The sequence below is a fragment of the Centrocercus urophasianus genome, unplaced genomic scaffold (assembly GCF_019232065.1).
Source record: "Centrocercus urophasianus isolate 14NV4802_14NV808 unplaced genomic scaffold, USGS_Curo_1.0 seq_28, whole genome shotgun sequence".
NCBI classification, from domain to species: domain Eukaryota; kingdom Metazoa; phylum Chordata; class Aves; order Galliformes; family Phasianidae; genus Centrocercus; species Centrocercus urophasianus.
The window spans coordinates 12,731,560-12,747,630 of NW_024884844.1; the positions used below are offsets into that span (position 1 = coordinate 12,731,560).

Genomic DNA, 16,071 nt, shown 5'->3' on the forward strand with positions numbered 1-16,071 from the left:
TGGCATTCTTGGGTGTGTTTTTCTTTTTCTTTTTCTTTTTTTTTTTTGGAGAATGCTTCATGTCATGCATGCATGCAAACCATCCATCACATCATTCAACCTTTTATTGTGTTGTGGGGATTGTTTCTGTTCATTGTGTTTTCTGTGAGCCCTGTAGCTGCAAGCAGCATATTTTTGCTGTGGATGAATTAGGACAAGTCTTTGCTGAGTGCTTTTCTGAGTTAGTTGATTCTGAACTGAAATTTGCTTTTCCATCTCATGGGAAATATAGCCTCTGTCTACTTCATTGCATTCCCATGAAAGAGCAAAGGGAAAAGAGTGTGATAAAGAAGCCTATAAATTATTTCTAAACGTATATAATAAAAGCTGCTCTGTGGGGGAAAAAAACTGCTACCTGCCTAAACTGGGCAGGCCTTTAATAGACCATCTGCTGTGAAATTAAAACTGTCAGACGTGAGCAGGCCACACACCAGCTATAGGCACACGTCAAGCAAACGAATGTAGCTTAACAGAAGTCATCAGTAAAATAAATAGGCATAACACAAGTTGAGCATGTAACAGAACAGGACTTTGGAAGTCAATAAAGAGCAATCTCATATGCTTTAGATGCTGAGTTTTCTATCTGAGGGGATAAGCAGATTGAAGCCACTCCTCTGGAGCGTGTTGCTGAGAAGGTCATAGGTAATGGGAGAGAAAAAAAGGAACTGGGAGGATCTTAGAACTGGCTTAACTTAGAGGTTTAGCGTTTCTGAGAAAGTCAGGGGCAAAAAACATCTGAAAACCAAATGGAAGCCCTAGAGGTTGGAATGAAGCCATTAAAAAAGTGTGTCTCTGTGTGTTCCTCGTATGGTAGCAGTGTTGCTTTCTGCTGACTGGGCGATACTTAAGGAAGGTCATCAGCTTTGGTCCTTTGGTTAAAATGTTGTTGGCAAATTGTAGGTATGTGGCTGTGGGGAGCATCCCAGTAATCTGAATTCTGAGCTCAGAGGGTGAAGGGCTGGGGATCTTAGTTAAGAGTATCAGGAAAGGTACTGCTTCTGCAGGCAACACTTTGTAGGGATTGTTTTCATACCATTGCTGAGCAGTCTGAGCCTACACTCTATACCAGGATGAGGGGAAATTTGTCTTATTTCCCTCATCATTCACAGTGAAGACAGTAGCCATTTCTTGCTGCTAGACTGGTCAGGAATTGCAAGTCATTAACCTGAGCAGAACGTCCCATCAATAACAGCCAATGAGTGTTAATAAAACATTGTTGTAAATTGCAAATTGCCAGTAGACAACGTAAACAGAAGACTCAATAGAGCAAGGAATGAATCTCTGAGAGAAAATTCCTCCATCTGTGTCAGTTTCAGGAATCTTCAGAAATCTAACTGCAATGAGTTTGTTACCTGGGGCATATCTCAAATACGGATCTGATGAAGTTAAGAGAAAGGGAGTTCATGTTGGTGTGGCTGCAAGGATAACTGCAGCAGTGTGAGTCCCAATTGGGTAGAAATCCACGCTGAATTGTTTTTCATACTTGAAATATGTATGCAGATTTGTGTTAATACAAATCAGTTCATTTTGAAATGCCTAACGTGGACCTGCTCAGAATCCTGTACACCCCATCTGGAGGCCATGCTCCTGTTCTTCACCTTACTGAGGGAGAGCTGAGCTGTGGTGGTGCTGCACTTCTGCAGCTCATCGTTCAATAACCGTCTTCAGATGGACCAGAGATCATCTTTACATCTGCTTTAGTTACATCCCACACCTAACCAAGGGGACCGAGGGGCACTAACAGAGCTCTGGGACAGGTAGGGCAAGTTTGTTGTACAGGGCAAGTTTGGTTGATGATATGAAATAAATACTCAAGTTGTTGCGTTGGAGAGCAGTTCAGGTGCTGTATACAAACTTCTGGGTTGGCTATCACTGTATTTGTAGCAGTTTTCTCATGGGCTGGGTGGCAGCATGAAGGACTCTCTCCTAAAGTTGATACACCTGTGAGCAAAGTGGCACAACTGGGTGCGCATGGGAACTTTGCACAGGCAGGCACACCAATAGCAGAAGCAGGGAGCTAAATATGTTGACAAAGCATGTGCTTTCCTATTTCAAATCTTGAGTAAGCTGGTTATCTGACTAACCTGCCCTTCTCATGTTTGTTTAAACTTGTCTGGTACCTCATTTGAAAAGAGAAGAAGTGAAATGAAGATATGCTAACAATTGCAGTAATGCTCCATAGTGGCTTACTGAAATTATTAAACCAGCTTGTATGGGATCTGTATTTGTGAAACACACTGTGCAAACAAGCTCCTGACAATGTGACTTCCCTTATCCTGAAGTCTCTGGTATGTTCCCAGCACCTCCCCATCCTTAAGCAAGATGAATAACTATAGTTAATCTAGGCAGGCCGTTTAGATTAATCTAGGCAATAAAATGCATGAATTAATAACCAACTGTCCCACTTGCCTTGAAGATGTTAGTGAGGATGGTAACTTGGAGGGAGCTACAACACCCACTGCTTCAAACAACACAGATGAGTTGATTCTTTCTAATAACTTGATCTTTAATACTCAAAACTTTTGTGTTAAACAATCAAACAAGAAAACATGTAATTAAGCAAAATGTTGCTCCCTTAACAAGATCCTGTACCAGCTACTTAAAAAGTGCCAGGCACATTCAGTTGCTTATATGTTGCTTTCCATATGGCTAATGAGAAAAGCATAACAAAAGCAATCAAAGATCGGTACTTCCAATTATTTGTAACGAACTGCAGATCAGCTTTGTACTTAGCACCCTACTGTGAACTTCTGGAAGGAGCCATCATGAAATTAGTGAGAAAGAAGCCTGTAAAATATCAATATTTTTGTGTGAAATGATACTGTCAATTTTCCTAATACCTCATCAGGATATGATATAAAATGTTTTATATGTTTACATTGATATTATATTCACGTTGTTTATATTATTTTTATGTGTGTGTGTGTGTGTTTGTATGTGTATAGGCATCAGGAAAGAACCTTTTTTCCAGGAGATATTTGCAAAAGAACGACTTGCCTGGATTTGTAGTCTTTTGTTCCTTTCATTTTTATAATATCTTTGCAAACTTGGTTGTGTTCCAGACTTGTTAACTAAGATACTGTTCTTCAGCTCCTATCAGTAGAGAGAATCATAGAATCACCAAGGTTGGAAAAGACCTAAAAGCTCATCCAGTCCAACCATTCACCTATTCCCAATAGCTCCCACTAAACCATGTCCCTCAACACAACATCCAGAAAAATCCCATGAAGGAAAAAGAAAGATAAAAAGGGGGGAAAAAGACCTTTCTGTTGTGCTTAAGGATGTCTTTAGGCAAGACGTGATGCCGTGTTAGAGGTGGCAAAGAATGAATTTCATCAAGACCATTGTTTCGTTATGACCGTGCCAATCTGTGGGCTGGAAACTGTCAGAATTCCTCTCTGAGACTCAGTAATTGAGACTTGTTCCACGAATTCCTGAGATGGTGCTTTACACTGATGTTCTCGTGGCAGTGTGGGTGCTGCATATTGAGTTTCTGCCAAGTGTCGGTGTCAGTTATTTGCCATGCTGCGTTATCTGCTTTCTAATCCAAAACATCCACTAATCATCGTTACCTTTCTCACTCTCTTTTGACAGGTCAGTCCCACTTAGCATGTTACAGACTATCATTAAGTCACTACTTTCTTTTATCCCCCTCTTCAACCTGATGCACATTCTATTCATCCTGCGCTTCCTACCGCCATCTGCGACGCACTGGCCATAGGTATTTTGAGCTTCGTAGGATCTCCACGTGTACAGAAGTCTTCAGCTCAACTCCTCTCCAGATACTTGTACAATGTATTTAACGTAACCATCTCAGTACCCATAGCAAGTCTGCCACCCAGAATGGCACCGACGGCGTGTGACCCCCTGGCACTGCTTAGGTTGGGGCTTCTCTGCTCAGCCCGATGCTGTTGGAAGACCTCTGTCACATCAGTAAATCCCACCTTCCGGCATCCAAGAATTAATTATTCGGTGACCAAGTGCCATCAAAGGCAGGTGATTGTGCTCTGTCATGACTGATTTACTGTATAATATACATATTATTTTATATTTTTAAGGGATGAAAATGTGCTGCTACATGGTTTAATTTTACTGCTTACATTTTTGGAAGGAAATTTTCCCCAAAGAACCATTTGTAAAATCCTGATAAAATCTTTGGACTGTATAAAATGACCTTTCTTGCAGTACCTGCTAAAGATCAAATGGGATGCAGAGAAATCTGTTAGTATAAATCTAGGTTTTTGGAGTTTGGTAGTTACATGACTGTATGTGTGACTTATCTTCAAGTTACAATCTGGTCTGCTTGTAGTTCTCCCTACGGTGGTGGGTTTTCCTGGAGTGTGTTGGCTGGCCGTGTGTTGCTAAGCACTGTTCTAAGGACACTTTGAAAGCTTTCAGAGTGCCGCAGAAGTCCTGTCTTGGGAAAGCCTGATCTGCTCACACCAGAATTCACACACGGGAGGGAACAGCCCCCAGCAGGAACAGGCACTCCCTTCCAAAAACAAAAAGCCCCAGGTATAGCCCTCGTTAAGGTATAGATGGTCCAAGAGGAGGTGCAGGTCACAAAGCTGTCCCTTGCAGACCAAACTGGGAAACACGCCTGTTAGGAGGTGAAGAGCATGCTGCAAATGCACTTGCTGCTTGTGTAACAACATGCAAGCCATCCTGCTGTGCTCAGAGCCTTTCTCACCTCCCTGGTGCCAGGCAGAACGTGTCCAGCTTCTCAGCAAGGGGGCACTGGAATCCTTCTGGGAGAGCACAGCTGCAGGTAGAAGCTGCTCCTGCTGCTGTGTCACATTAGCCGTGTCACCCAGCAGCGTGGCTCCCAGGGAGGGTACAGCTACATCTTCTGCTGCAGGTGTTTGCTCTTAGGTTGAGAGAGAGAGAGACAGATTTTTTCTTTAATTTCTGAATGTGTTCACATTGACACGAAACTAGTTAGGTAATGGAGAGCCTTTTGAAATACTGCAAATTTACTTTAGTATTTTTTTTGTCTACTGACATTACTCAGTTTCTTGCAATGTAAGTTGGACTTGATTTAACTTTTTTTTTTTTTTTGATGTTGCACTATATTTGGGAGCATTTTGCAAAAATATTTAATGAAGTTGCAAAATTTGCATGTAATTAATTTATTTTGTATTTTTCAGAGTTTTATATTTTTCTTTTTGTGCATGTGCACTGCCAGGAAAATGAACTGTGAACTCACCATATGCAACCTTTACTAGAGTTACTAATTCAAATCTACTCTTCTGCTATGAACTAATTATCCTCTTGTTTTTGTTCTAATGCAGTTGTCTTAAAAAAAAAGACCAATACTTAATACCAAACCCTTAGTTGCTGCCTGATTTTGTATTGCAGTACAGCTGCTGATCTGTATTTTGAGTTCAAAATTTGGTAGGGGGTTGCATTGTAAATGCAGTTTCCCAAGTTGCTGTTATCATCAGTTATGTATGACAGTTTAGACAGATTTCTTCAGCTTGAGTACTAAGTTAGCTTTGACATCTCTTGATTGTGCTAGTGCTGATCAGCCAGTCAGTTCATCTAGCTAAAGCAGTGCGAGTTTCTCCAAGTTAACTTCTGCTTCAAGACTGTAAGAGAACTTTCTATAGCTGAAACACTGACAAGATGCAGCAGGCTGAGCTCCTCCAAAAGAAATACATTCGATGCTTAATTGGAAATTATCCAGTCTGTCAGTTCTGCTTATAGATTCTTGTTTTGTAGCCTATTTTAATGAGGCAATTTAAGTTTGTATTGCTTATTGTATATCCAGCTTTTGTACCATTTTCAAGTCATGTATTTTATAGATAGAAAATGAAAGCCACACATCTGCTCTGCAGGGATCAAACCCTGTCTTTTGTCATTTCCAGTACCTGACGCTGTCTTACTTTGCTCTTTGAATGTTGTGTCATATTTATTCTAGGCTGATTTTCAAGTTGTGATTTGTATAGCGCAAATGAAACTTCACATCTAAGATGTCTTGCATGGTTTTGGTGGAAACACTTTTCACAAATGGAAGCCATACTTCAGATGGAACTAAAGTGCGTACTGTTCTTTTTCAAGGAATAAAATACTATTTCCTGCTTAGCTGAGCTTCTCTCAGTGATATCATAGAATCATAGAATGGCCTGGGATGGAAAGGAGCACAGTGCTCATCCAGTTCCAACCCCTGCTGTGTGCAGGTCACCAACCAGCAGCCCAGGCTGCCCAGAGCCACATCCAGCCTGGCCTTGAATACCTGCAGGGATGGGGCATCCACAGCCTCCTTGGGCAACCTGTTCCAGTGCCTCGCCACCCTCTTGAGTTTCTCCTTGAATTCACGTTTTATTGACTTGTTTTCCCAAAAGCAAGGAAAGTTAAACCTGGGAAGATCTCGGCTGAAGGTTGTGTTTTACTCAACAAGGGTGAGATCGGATTATCCTGAAAACACTGAAAATCAAAAAAGTGAAAACAAACAAACAACCAAACACCCAAACATGTTTACGATGATGGTTTCTGCCAGGAGAACCTAATGAGTAGTGAGTAATGAACCTCCTCTTGCTTTGACTTCCCTCTGTGCTGTGGCTGTGTGAAGCGAAGCGCGCCGGCCGACATGTGCTGCACGATGGGACACGGCTGCAGGGCGCTGCTCCCCATCTCGTCCATTGGAACAGGTTTTGTGGTGGGAGAACCGCAGGGGTTCTGTAGAATTATCCATGTCTAGTTTGTAAAGTGTGTGCCGTGTGCTGCAGACGTGTATTCTCTGGGCTCTATGTATCTTTACAGTAGTGTTCATTTTAGGAAAAAAGAAATAATAATAAAGTGTGGACACCTTTTGCTGGTAACAAGGGGAAATTTTTTTTTTGTTGTTTTTGCCATTGCATCAAGCAATGCTGAAATGTATTAATCTCTTGACAGCAGATCTGAACCCTTTTTCCCCCGTCCCGTGGAGATAAGTATTTTATCTTCGTTCCGCAGTTCTATCGGATTCGGGTGGGAACGCTGGCAGACTGCATGATGTATCATTTGAAAACCGTTACAGTGGAAAATAAAACCGAGCTGAACTTTGCAGCGTTGTGTCACAAGCGTTTGCGCCTCGCGGCCCTCGCCGTTCCCTCAAGGGAGCACCGCGCGGGGCCGCCCGATGGGCGCCCCTCCCCGGCCCCACCCCGCGGGGCAGCGCCGAGCAGCGGCCGCAGAGGGTGAGCGGGAGCGGGGCGGGAGCCAAGGGCGGGAGGCGGCGGTGGCGGCCCCGATGCGGGCAGGGCGCTGCTCCGTGTCGTCAGGACGGCGGCGCGTTGCTCCTCGTGCCTCGCGTGCGCTCGGGCCGCAGCCGCCGGGCGCTCCGTCTGCTGCCGTCCGTTCGCTGGAGGTGCACGCGGAGCTGCGTGCGGGCGCGAGCTTTGCTCAGCCTTCTGGGAGCTGCGCGGAGCAGAGCCGCACCGCGCGGGCACCGCGGTGATGGAGGAGTTAAGCCCGAAATCCCCGAACCTGTGCTGAGTTACTGAGGACTGGCGCCGGAGGTAGGAGCAGCGCTCGCTTCATCTCTCTGCATTTGCTCTAAGCGTTCCCCGCGCGGATATTTCTGCGTTTAAAAATCTGGCAGCGAAAGCAAAACGAGCTTAAAAACGCGCTGTCCTCCGTGGTCTTCAGGCCGGTGGTGCGACAGGAATCTCTTTCAATATTGCCCCGTGAAATGCAGCAGAAAGATGCACCTTCAGGCTCTCCTTTGCAAAGGCTTTAAAGAAGGACCGAATTTGTATCTGAAAAACAGCGTGGCCTTCCAGCTTCGAGTATTTTGGAGCTGGGAGGAACAGGCTGCCGTTCTACGTGGTTCATAATCTCGGCTCCGCAGAGCTGCCTCTGGCAGTGATGAATAACAGCGCTTCGGGGAGGACTAATATCCCCTATTATGCACCTCGCCAATTGGGCGATGTCAGAAACGGAGAGATGCGAGGGAGATTATCTCCTGACCCCTGCAGATCATGCCCTGCAGTGCGGTGATTACCCTTCCCGCAGTCTAAACATGCATAAGTGCAGGTGGTAGAAGTTACAGTCATCTAATCCTTTTTGGGAAAAATGCTGCCCCGGCTTTGTCTCGATGTGAATAAACCTGTTGCGGCAAATTGCATTCATTCAGAGCTCAACTTAATTTGCAGAAATTGAGCTAAAAGCTTATGAAATGGATGGGGATGTGCAGACGTGGCTGTTGTATGGCTGGACTTGCTCACCTGGCAGCATTCTGCGTATCCCCTCGCTGCTTAAAGTCTTGTTTGCTGGTCTTGTTTTTGCCTTATGCTTCAATTGACTTGAAACCAGGTGCAAGAAGTTTTGGTGTCCACATAGATGCGAGATGTTAAATGTGAGCTTCAGTGTCAGAATTCCTTTTCTCAGCTGGTAACAAGCTAAGAAAGTGCGTTGGGCTGTAATTTTCTATGGGTGGGGGGGTTTCCCTTAGCCTATAGCTTTGGTGGGTGCTCTATCTCACTGCTGTTCTCTCACTGGGGCCATCTTTTTGCCCAAAAGTCTGCTGTCTCCATCTGTTGTGTCTGGCTCAAGTAACACAACACCTTCCCCAGACTCATCGTTTCAGTGCTTTCTGTAGTGTCTGGCTCCTGGAGGCTGCAGGATGGCTTGGGGTTATCCTCTGATGGACGTTCCATCTGAGAATGGCAGGATGGAGGGCATTATCAGATGCCTGATCTTAGCTCTGCAGCTCTGCTCCAAGATCTGTCTGCTCAGAGGTGGGTCCTGTGTCCAGGCTTTTAAAGCTGTCAAGTTAAGTCAAACATTAAACAAAATGCAGGTCGCCTCGGTTCTTCCCAGACGCTGGTGTGCTGGGATCACTGAATATGCCAGGAGTTTTATTTTATTCCAAGTGCCTGGAGACGTGACCCCTTCCTGCAGTTCTTTTCAGTACGTGTCTATTTAGTGTTGTGCTTGTGGAGTGCAAGCAGAATTGCACCCCATGGATTGCCCATGGCACAGCTGCCCAGGGAGTGGGGGGCAGCAACCCTGGGGCTGTCCCAGAGCCGTGGGGATGTGGCATGGAGGGCAGTGGGCATGGTGGGGTAGGTGAGGTTGGACTCAGAGATCTCGGAGGTCTTGTCCAACTGGAATGGTTCTGTGTTCCTGCTGTGTGATTCCCACCTGCCTCTGTTGATTCAGTACCATTCTTTTGCAAGATGGATTGTTGACATGATCTGAATTCGAAACAATCCAATTCAGAAACAAAAGTGCATTCTTTCCCAACCCCTTGCTGTAAATGAGTGAATGTTTGTAGAGGTGAGCAGATCTACAAGACTGTGGCTAAGAACTCCTCACACAAATTGTCTCATGTGGAAAAACTTAAAATAGGAGTTTAAAACACTATTGAGATATTAGCTGCGGATTTACGGCTAATCTGCATGGACTTGAAAATTTCTCTTTGTGAAGTAGCAGCATGAAGTTAATAATTACAGGATAATTGGACAAGAAGAAGGATGTGTCAAGTGAGGTAGGATTTCTGCCTCATTAGTTGTAGGAAATGAGATATTCGGTGTGCAGAACTGATACTTGCCTTTTCTGAAGAGCTGTGTTTGCAACATAGGGGTGCAGAAGGATATTTCAGTAAGAATTAATGGAGGGGAAGAACAACCTTTGCTCGTGCAGCACTGAGGCCTTCTGGCTTGTCACAATGGCCCAGCCCTGAGCTGCTCACAGGCTGCTCCTTGCTGCGTGGGTCGTGCCCATACATTGCCTTCAGTGTGAGATTTGTCTGCCTTGTGCTCTTCCAGTTTTTCCCCTATTCTGATGAGTGTTGTGTTGCAGGCTGGGGTGACTCGTCCACAGAGCTGAGGGAGGATGGAATGAAGAGAGACAACAGGACCCAACCCTCACCTTATTTTCACTTTTAAATAATGCACAGGGCAAGCAGCAGCCCTCCTGGGGCCTTCATAGAATCATAGAATGGCTTGGGTTGCAAAGGACCACAATGACCATCCAGTTTCATCCCCCTGCTATTGCAGGGTCACCAGTCAGCAGACCAGGCTGCCCAGAGCCTTCCAGCCTTCATGCAGTAGCAAACACTTGAAGAGCCATGTGTTTTCAACAGAGATCAGCTGTTGACGTCAGATCTTCTGAGAAATCATTACAGAAATAAAACAACAGCAGATACAGAGAGTCAACAAGTAGCTGGACCACTTCTAGTTGTTTTTAAGGGTTATTTGGTCTTGACAAAATGCCCTGTGGTGTCCAAACTTCTGAAAATATCAATAGGCACATGAATATGTTCATGAACCTTTGTATCCAACTGTCATGCCAGTGTAAGGGCAATTACAGGTTGGTTCTGGGCCTTGGAAGGCTGAATGCACACACTTGTGCAGTTTTGGTAGTTGCAGAGATGCGTTAATTTCAGGTAGCACAGGAGGAGAAAGCAGCGTTTCCTTTTCATTCTTTGCTCCGGGCAGCATTGTGTTATTTCTGAGGACAGCTGTGTCTGAAGGAGGAATGTCCTCTGGGTTCATTTCAGCTGCTTACCAGGGAAATAGAAAGGCAGCCATTAAAAGCCGTGGAGATGGGCACCTAGTGCTCCTATTGTTGGCCATCACATGGGAGTTCCTAACCAGGTGACGTTTGGACATTGCAAAGACCTTGCTCAGGAGTATAGTGCTGGTAGAATTCTTACACTGGCACGGCACTATTTCCTAATCTATTTGTTTATTTTTGTGTTATCCACTGTGTTAATATCCTGCCTGAATATGTTTCACTGTGGGATTCTGGGTATGCCCAAAGACCTCTGATCTGGTAAAGCATGAGTGGCTAACCTTCTAGTTATTGATATGGTTGTTTTTTCTTTGAAATGCATTTCCATCTTCTTTAATATTGCTAAAAATACCACGCTGCAAGCAAGATAAGGAGTCCCAGTTGCATCAGGCTTCTTGCAGTGGGTTTTGCTTGTTCTGTATGGATATGAACTACATGGCAAGGTGGAAGGGATACGTTTATTAAAGCCATGCTTGCCTGGTTGGCTTTTTATGCTGTCAGTGCAGTTTGACCGTGGTGAATTAACAGTGTGGTTTTAAGCAGCATATGTCATTGCAGAAACAGAAATGTTTGCTTGTACACTCAGATACCAAAGTGAAGGGAACTGAGATCTCTCAACTAGTTAAATCCATGTTTACAACCCTGCCTGTGGTTAACCGTCACTAGATAAGATCGTGGGCTGTCTCATGTGAGTGCTAACATGTAATGGAGTGATGATACGATTCACATTTAAATGTCTTTTCCTTGTGCTTTATTTTTTCTATTGTCTTTGGCTCTGGAGAGGAGCCGTCTGTGTTGTGAGGAATGTTATCAGTTTATTAAGTGGCTGCTTCTGACAATAATCTATTGTAGCTGGGAGGGCAGTGATTGGCACTCAGTAATCTTACACGGTGCTGTTTCCCTGCAGTGCTTCCATGTGAGAGGCCTGTGTGGTTCAGACTAATTCTGGTAGTGTGCTAAATCACGTGCCTGGACATACACAAGATGGGACTTGAAATTTGGCAGTGTGCACGCTTCTAAGTCAACACAGCTTAAAAGCAGGCACGGTGCATCAATGTAATTGTTGTTCCTGTTTCTTAGTTATTTCAGAAACGCAAAGTTCTACCTTAATCTGAGCTTTAGTCCCAGCTGTCAGCGTACATCTTCAATTTACACTCATAGAATCACAGAATCTCAAGGTTGGAAACGACCTTCAAGATCATATCAGCTAAAAGCGGTGCTTCAGCATTTGGGGTATGTCACCTAGATTGTGGTGCTTTCATACTGATTATGTTACCAGAGAAACCAGTGTTTGTATGTATGCAGACGCATGTTTATATGCATAAAGAATTGCTAAGAGTTGATAAGAATTGATAGTATTCAGTCCAGTTGGACATGCAGATAAGTAGGTTGTCTTCCCCCAGACAGGAGCTTGCTGCGGGATGGCTCTGCAGAACCAAGTTTTAAGAATGCTCTTTGCAGGTGAGTTTCCAGTCTTCTGTGGAGCACAGTTTTTGTATATATTTTGTATATCCATTTGAAATTAGACATTTAGATCTAATTCTAGGATTTTGTTACGAGCGCTTTGAGCATTAAACTATTCCCCAAAAACCATGGCTGGAACAGGAGTTGTGTGAACTGTGGCAGGCATCTTTCATTTTCATGTTTGTTTGGCTATAGCTTGTTTGAGCACTTCTTCATAGAACCACAAAATGACTGGGTTGGAAGAGACCTCAAAGACTATAGAACCATGGAATGGTTGGGCTGGAAGGGACCCCCAGCCCTGCCGTGGGCTGGCTGCCCTCCAGCTCAGGCTGCCCAGCACCCATCCATGGCCTTGGCTACCTCCAAGGATGGGGCACCACAGCTCTGGGCAGTGCCACGGCCTCACTGCCTCTGGATAAAGAATTTCCACCTTACACGTACTGTGTGTCTATTTGTGCTGGGAGGGCTGCGGATGGGAGATAACTGTGATTCCCAGTGCCGTGTTCCCACAGCCAACCTGGAAAGAGGTGTGGTTGCCACGAGCAGTAGCAACAAAAGGCACGGAGCTGAGGCTGCCTTCTGTCGGTGGCAGCTCATCAAAGGGCCAGGAACATCCATAAAATGAGCAGTGAAATTACTTTGAAAGCTTCAGATTCACTCATTTTACTACCGCAGGAAAATGCTGTTGATGTATATGCACACAAAACACGTTGGCTTGTATACTGAATATGGCACATATTCTTTGAAGGAGTAGACACGGGGAAGTCCCTTCTGTGCTCTTACAATAACTGTGCTCCCCTAAACCGGCTGTTTTATGCTGGAAAAATGCTATGACCCTGCTTATTCAGGGTGCTTTTACTAAGTTGTTTCCTTCCCATGTGAAGGATGCAGTAGTTAATCAACTTCTAAGTCTGCTTGGAAGAGGGTTTAATTGTTAATCACTACCAACAATACCCAGGAGTGCATGAACTGATTTGGTGCAATGCATTTTTCCAGCAGCAGCAAGCACTGCATGTTTTTAACAGCCTGCTATAACAGATATTGACTGTAAAGCTTTGATTTGTGGCTAAATCCATGAAAACTCAGAAGTGGTTTTTAAAAATAGCCCCTGTGATGTTTTAAATCATGAAGATGCTTCTTGGAACCGTAACACCAGTGTTGGAGCAGTGATGTGCTGCATGCCTAGCGAGTGTCCTCATACCTGGGAATTCACAGCAGCTGCTGAGGACTGTGCTCCACCTGTGGGAAGATGCCTGGAGGCATGCAGGAGAGGCAGGCTGGGGAAATACAGGTTTTCCAACCGTGGCTCTCTTGGAAAATATGGCACTTTATTCTGGTTTACTGCTGCTATTTACCTTCACTAAAAATTCAGATGTTTTATCTGCCGAAGCCATTGGATAAAAGAGCTGATAACTGAGACAGAGAGTGGAATGCAGATCTTCCTCCTCTCAAGTGAGTGTCTGCTTGGTGTGCACGTGTGTGTGTGCAGACTTTCTGTCTGCAGGACGGACCTTTGAAGTTCCCTACAAGCTGTATCAGTTTCAGCAGGAGAGATCAGGGGAGATGAGGAGAGTTGGCTGGTTGTTGGTCCGAGCACGTGCTGGGAGAAGTGCTGGGCTGAGTGCTGGAAACCATGGAGGGCATTGCCCCAGCTCTCCAGGTGTGACAAAGTACCAGTTTCAAACACCTCACCCCCCATCAGTATCCCTGCAGAAAGAAGGGACCTGGTCTGAGCACCGCCTGGACCGAAACCCTCAGATGAATACACGTGCATCCATGTGAGCCTGAGCTGAGAGATGGGTGGAGAGGTGCTCAGCCTGCCAGTACGGGCTGTGCCTGCAAGCCAAGCCTCACGTGGTCCAGGAATGGGAAACAGAGGTGCCTGTGGGATCCTGGAGCAGCAGGGAGGCCGAATGTGAGGAAGTGGGGATTACGTGTTTCAGCTGTGAGTGTTATGAGGTCGTCGTTGTGGTTTTTAGAAGCACTGGTAGTTTTTTGCAGCTTAAACTTGGGGCTTGAAAAAGCTGCTGCTTGAGCTCTGCGTCAGCCCATCCCATCAAAATAAGCTCAGCTCTCTGGAATTTGGTCACAGACAGAACTACTGATGAATGTACAGGTATGAAAGCCACACCATTTGTATCTGATACCAGTTCTGTCGTGGGAATGGTCCTGCCAGAGTTTGGTTTGTCTTTTTTCCAACTTCTTGTGGTGATGAAGAAAGATTTCGTGTGGAAGGAGTGGCAGATTGTGCTTGAATGGGGTGACCTGTCAGTGCAGTGCCCAGCGGTTCAGGAAGCTGAAATGTTTATGTCCTATTTTGATAGGAAAGCCTGAGACTGGGAACGTGCATCCTGTGATGCAACACCCAATACATGGTGAAGCTCATTGTGCCTCATAGTATGTTAAATACCTGGGTTAGTGATCTTTCCTCACATCTAAAACTTGTACCCCATGTATTAATGTCTTTAATTAATCAGCCTTGTAACAACTCAAGACTTAAAATCCAGTTTCCCACTGTGACTCGAGCCTTGAGAAAATTGCTTTATTTAAAAGCAGCCAAATATTGTTTGGTTTATATTAGATTTTCAATAGCACACAAGCATCACCTGTGTTTGCTCAGGTTCCTGGGTGGCAAGGAGTGAGTACCCTTGGGTTAGGCAGCCCCATAAGGTTGCTGGTCACAAACTCTGTCTCTTGTTTGGCAAACACATTAATAAAACGTAATGCATGTTGCAGTCCCTCTCGTGCAATAAGGGCATTAATAATCTAATGAACATTGCAGCCTCTGTGTTCAAATGGATGGTGTACGGTTTCTCAGCTGTTTCTCCATAGTGGTAAGTGGTAGTTGCTGACCATGGAGCTTTCTTCTTTTCTTTAATCGTAGAATCATAGACCTGTGGAATCATTAGGGTTGGAAGAGATCTCTAGGCTCATTTGGCTTATCTTTGTATTCAACTGATTAAGCCAAGCATCTGCTTCTATGTATGAACCTGTTAATGTCAATGGGAAAGCATGTGGCAGAGAGCTCTGCTGATCTGGGCCTGGAGAGAGGATGATTAAAGAATGTATGTGGGTATTTACACTTGAGATGAAATTACATTTTTATTAATTGACATTTGCTTGGATCCCATACACGGGCACCAGCCCTGAAGGTAAGGAGACACTGCATGGATGTGTGGAGCCTGAGCCTCAGGTTCTGCAATGGCTTTCCAGCAGCAGGTAACAACCAGGAGGGATGCTGCAAAGGGAACCCTGAGCTTCTGCCTTCCTGCACCTGACCTGGAGCATGCCAGCACTGTATTCTCTATCTCAAAGAAATTACCACAATAAAACACCTTAACGTTTATCTTAACATAATAAAGGAATGCATTTCTTACAATAAAATATGACTAGACCTGCAGAGGAAATAACAGTCTCTAAATTAACTTCAGACAAAGGCAAACTGCACCTCCTGTTGCACAGTGTCAGCTTTCACATTGCACAAGCTAAAAGCACCAGTGAGCATTTTTAAGAGGTTTTCTTTTTCAAATTAACAGGTTAGAAAAAAATTTAAGATGGTTTTGAGAATCAATCTGTCATCGTTTGTCTTCTCAAGAATGCATGCAATGTTTTAAATATAAAAAAGGAGAGAAGAGCATAAGGAGAGGGTTTTGTTGAATGACATCGGTTTTCTTTGGAGTTCTTGTTTGTTTTTCTGCTCGTTAAATTCCTGACGTTGAAACAGGCTTGAAAAGGCTGATAGCTATGAAATCAGGTGTAAATTTGGGTACGTCATCAGGTGCAGTTGTATAGTACTTACTGAAGTTGATTTTTACAGCAAAAACTACCATTGGAAAGCATTGCTTTTCTTCTGTATTTCTCCTCGCTTTGGGGTGCAACCCTCAGAATGACTGCAGAAGATTTATAAAATAGATGTTTGCATCTTAATTTCTGAAAATCACTTTATGTCCTTGTAGCATTTTTGAAAATCAGTTTCTATTCTTTCAGGCTATAGCAACAACTCTATTGTGACTCACAGCTTCTTGTTAGAAGGTGCACAGGACTGGAATGTGTGGAGTAATGGAACTG

At 44.5% G+C, this 16,071-nt stretch overlaps 2 protein-coding genes across 2 annotated transcripts in view; both read left to right on the forward strand.

Annotated features, from left to right (window-relative positions):
- KIF5C (kinesin family member 5C) overlaps nt 1-5,113 on the forward strand; it is a 65,122-nt gene extending 60,009 nt beyond the window's left edge. The window contains exon 26 of the mRNA XM_042827431.1: nt 3,634-5,113. The gene's annotated coding sequence lies outside the window, so the exon portion shown is untranslated. The remainder of the gene's footprint in view (nt 1-3,633) is intronic.
- A 2,306-nt stretch (nt 5,114-7,419) lies between these two features.
- LYPD6B (LY6/PLAUR domain containing 6B) overlaps nt 7,420-16,071 on the forward strand; it is a 33,742-nt gene continuing 25,090 nt past the window's right edge. The window contains exon 1 of the mRNA XM_042827281.1: nt 7,420-7,538. The gene's annotated coding sequence lies outside the window, so the exon portion shown is untranslated. The remainder of the gene's footprint in view (nt 7,539-16,071) is intronic.